Source organism: Octopus bimaculoides, chromosome 4 (genome assembly GCF_001194135.2).
Source record: "Octopus bimaculoides isolate UCB-OBI-ISO-001 chromosome 4, ASM119413v2, whole genome shotgun sequence".
Classification (NCBI taxonomy): Eukaryota; Metazoa; Mollusca; class Cephalopoda; order Octopoda; family Octopodidae; genus Octopus; species Octopus bimaculoides.
The window spans coordinates 3,266,164-3,270,748 of record NC_068984.1 but is presented as its reverse complement, the minus strand read 5'-3'; the positions used below and the strand labels follow the sequence as shown (position 1 = coordinate 3,270,748).

General features: G+C 40.1%; 1 long non-coding RNA gene across 3 annotated transcripts in view; it reads left to right on the top strand.

Moving 5' to 3' along the window:
- LOC106870002 (uncharacterized) overlaps positions 1-3,837 on the top strand; it is a 12,749-nt gene extending 8,912 nt beyond the window's left edge. For all 3 annotated transcript variants that reach the window (XR_008264026.1, XR_001409478.2, XR_001409479.2), the window contains exons 3-4: positions 91-156; positions 3,671-3,837. This is a non-coding gene — a long non-coding RNA (uncharacterized LOC106870002). The remainder of the gene's footprint in view (positions 1-90; positions 157-3,670) is intronic.
- Positions 3,838-4,585: the final 748 nt, after the last annotated feature.

The window sequence follows — 4,585 nt, the reverse complement described above, 5'->3', positions numbered from 1 at the left end:
ATATATATATATATATATATATATATATATATATAGGCGCAAGCGTAAGAGAGATGTAATTCTTATATTTATTATCTCAATTGTTGATAGATTTCGATGTCAAGTGAAAAGAAAGAAGAAGAAAAAAATGATCCATCTGTGACTGAGATGGAAAATGTAAGTTGTCATCTGCAACGATTTCTTAATTTCATTAAGTTAGCTTTGCTAATTAAACAGCCCCTAACTATTATTCCTGAATAGGAGGGCAGTGTTGCTACAGTCTGAAATGCGTGATGTCCTGATCAATCAGCTCAGCATTCAACAACAATAATGAAAAAGCTCTTTTCTTTTTCCCGAACTATAATCAACATTTTTAATTAATCGTAAAGTAACGGAGAGAAAGTTTAGTGTGAACTTCGTACGAAACCAGTAGCCTCCGACCAAAGTACAGCATACTCCCTCCCCCTCTCTCTCTCCCCCTCTCACTCTCCTTCTCTCTCCCTCTCACTCTCCTTCTTTCTCCCTCTCACTCACTCTCTCTATCTTTCTCTTTCTCTGCCACTCTTTTTCTTTCTCTGTCACACTCTCTCTTTCTCTCCATGTGTCTCTCTCTCCCCTCTCTGTCTCTGTCTATCTTTCTGTCTGTCTCTGTCTGTCTGTCTCTGTCTGTCTGTCTGTCTGTCTGTCTATGTGTCTCTCCATGTCTCTCTCTGATCACTGCTGTAGTAGTTACTGCTCCACTGAATTAGCCAGCTGTATCTCATAAATGCCCGTTTTCACCGTAACAGCCATCTTACATCCTCTTGCCAATCTTAAACCTTGTAACTAAACATTCCGTCCAAAAACCTCAGGTCCACCGACTAGAACTCCTCACCCTGACCGCTTTGAATCCCACTCAAGCAGAGCTTGCGAACGCTGGACCTAACTGTTTACTTTTCACATTCATTGAAAAATGCTTTTCAGAAAGTTTGTAGACATAAATGAAGCGAAACAATTCCATTTCAAAATGGATGACATTTCAGGAATTCTATTTGGCGAAGAGTTACTTCCCCTCCACTACCTACTGCCAGCGCAATAGTAAAGACTCACTTCCTAAACACAAATAATAATGAAGATATACACCCTCTCTACGGATTATTCCCAACAATAATGGTTTCTAACATTAGGAGCTACACAGAATGATATTCATAACGCATTGTAGCTGCCTCATCCTATATGTATGTAACTTGTCTACTTAAGCTTTATAGACTGTCCAGGTTTTAGCTCTGTACAACTGGGAAGAAAGCACTATAGACTGATATACCTTACATTTGAACCCGGATGAAAACATGTCACCTGTAGCCTGCCAATTGAAGCACTGTTCTGCATGTTTTCTATGTGATTTCCAGAAATGGTCGATGCTCAGGCCTTTGAATGTTTTGCACTGGACCAGCCCTTCACGTCTAATAGTGATGTTATCTTCTGTTATAGGGGCAGGTAGGTTCTCTACCTTTTGGGAAAGGCATTCGGTTTTTCTGATGTTGACCTTTTAGCAGCACTGTTGCGCAGTTCTGGCAAAGTTATTCTTCCAGTTTCTGCATATCTTCAGCACTAAAGATATTCAGCGCATTATCATCAACGAACATCTCTCGCACTAGGATCTTCGTAGTGTGTGTCTTTGCTTTGTACTGCGTGATATTGAATAGATTAGCATCAGGCTGCGTCTCTATGTAAATAACCCCCCCTCCAACTTCTTCGAAGGAACTGCCAACACTACTGCAAGATAGAGAGAAAACAGTGTGCAGCAAGTACGCACCTTTGTTTAATTCCATTTGTCACCAAAATCTCGCTTGAGGTGTTGCTACTTTATACTATAAATGCCTGCATTCCTTCATGCAGGAACCTAATCAATTTGATGGACCTTCGAGGACATTTCTGTTTTCAAAGAACAATCCAAAGCCATCGCAGGAGACTGAGTTGAAAGCTTTTGTGAAGTCGATTAATAATGCATACATAGACATCTAAGGTGCTCAACGAATCCTAGGCAACTGGTGAAAAAACATCAAGATTGGTTCAACAACAACGACATCCAACTACAGACCCTGCCAAAGGAAGGGAACTTTGCATAGGCAAGGCAGCTAAATTACAACACAAGGTAAAACAGGAAAATTAGTGGAAGCAAAATGGAAGCTGCAACAATATACTAGAAATCTGAAATCAGATTAATGGGAGGCCAAAGGTGAAGAGCTGATAAAGACGAAAGCGTTTTCTTCAGGACTTCGAGAAGTATATGGCTCACAGAGAAGAAGCACAACAAAACTCATAGCTCTTGACGGTAAATCGGTACTCCAGGAAAAGTTGGAGATCCTTGATAGATTTGCCAATCACTTTGATAGCCTGCTCAATATCCCAGGAGTCGAAAAAGTCACTCAACAACTAATCATTCTATTCGTATTTCAGTTATGAGTCTGTGAAAGCAACATAAACAGTGGACATTCTCATAATGCAATACATCCTTCACGTGTTATCATTCCCCACTTTAAATGTTTTACTCATTTCCTGCTGGTATTGAAACTGGAATGTTTTCTTAGCTGGTAGGAGTGGATTCACGTCAAAGAGTAACAACCTGCATGACTTTTACCCGGGTTATATTGTCCGTGGAAGAAAGCTTAACACTATGAAAGACGCTTGTCTATGTCCAGGTTCTGATACACCACGGGGAATCTCACACCAGTAACTCCTCCCCACACATTCCAGGCCACCATTTATATCCTCTCCCGGTTCCTGTTATGCGCTGTTAACAATGTCCGGCAAGGGAGATAATTCTCTATCTATAAAAACCCGCAGAGCATCTCAGAATATCACCACAACTAATTTAATGATATGTTTAGCGACAATCCATTTTAATTTCTACTTGGCATTTCTTTTCATCCATCTGATAAGTATTTGGCTATGCACTAAAGCTGGTTCTTCTCTCGTGTCCCATAAACAATACACTTGGACAGCGATGGCGAATATTGGTAGCCGAACCTTTCCAAATTTTAATGTCCTTAATATTCTTGTTATTGTAGTGTCACTTATTTACGTCTATTTTAAAAGCATCCTTCTCGCTCGAACCCTGCGGACTTATACGGATTGGTTTTCCGGTTCCCCACTGGATTGAACGCTGGTCCGTCGTAGGGTGACTCACCTTTGCCAGATGAATGCATTGCAGCAACGTGAAATGAAATGTTTTTGCTCAGGAACACAACGCGTCGTCCAGTCCACGAATCGAAATTACAACCTTATGATCATGAGGCCAACGCCCTACACACTAACCATTAAGCCGTACGCTTCCACTCACATCTATTTTAGTTTTAGGTAAATGTTAAGCAATTTCTTATAACACGTCGGAGTGCTGCCTGAAATCCTGCGGCGTATTATTACTGGTGTGCCAAATGCTGATCATCAGGCTAGAAGGGCGAACAGCACTTCTTGCTTTGCTTCATTTGAGAGAAAAAGCTGTCTTTAATCAAAGCAATGATTTCATTTGGCAAGTGTAAGGGAGAGTGTGGAGACTGTGGGTAATACAGAATGGTAACTTAAAGAAAGAACTGTGAGAGTAGAGAGATGAATTAAGATCAATGTTGGGCAAGTTTATTGATATAATTTCCAGACCTGATTAGTAGACATTTCAGTTGTTTTAACTAAAAGATAATTGATTTATTGGCAGCTCCTGCCTGAGGGAGAAGACGTTCCATGGAGTTGGGAATCTGGTGGATATGAGTTGACCAAAAGAAAAATTCAAGATTTAAACAAGACGATTCGGGCTTTGAAACGTGGTCGCACTTATAAAAGTTACCAAGAAAGAATGAAGGTAATTCTTGGGCTCTTGGACTCTTTCACCTGATTCATTCATTGAAAGATAAATGTTTTCATTGTTATGTTCACTGTTATAGATGCTGGAATGTTTTTCAGGTTTCCGGTTCTGTCTCACTACGTGGCAGCACCTTCTGCCATCGATCAAAGCCTTTTCAGCGGACTTTGGTTTGTAGAAATTCTGCAGCTCACACAAGTTTTATGGGAAGGGGCGTGTGTGTGTGAGTGCACACGTGTGTGTGTTTTGTGAGTGTGTATGCGTGTATCTATGCATTTGTGTGTCGGTATTAGCGTGGCGAAAATCGGTGCGGCGAACAAAAATACGTTATCAGTGTCACGTACTTAGTAAATGCGTGTTGTTAAAAGCTTTTATGCTGCGATATTTCGTCCAGGAAAATTCCCTTTAAAGACGGATTATATTTGTTTTTTTTTTAAAAACCCAGTATATCTCAAAGCCAAGCGAAACGACTCGACTCAGAAAGGAATGAGAACGACAGACATCGATATTTCAGATAACCGTTTATCCGATTCACCTATGAAACGAATTTTCCTTTTCTCCTGATTGACCCAGCCTTTTGTCATCTTCCGAGATCGATAAAATAGATTACAAACAAAGTAATGGTGTTAATATAATTGATTGGAAACTCATTAAGGAGGTGCCACAGCTTGGCCGCTATCAAATATTGAAACCAGTAATAAATAGATGAAAAATGTAAATCTGACTTTTAATTGGTTTCAAAGACGAATTATGACGTGAAATATGTGGATT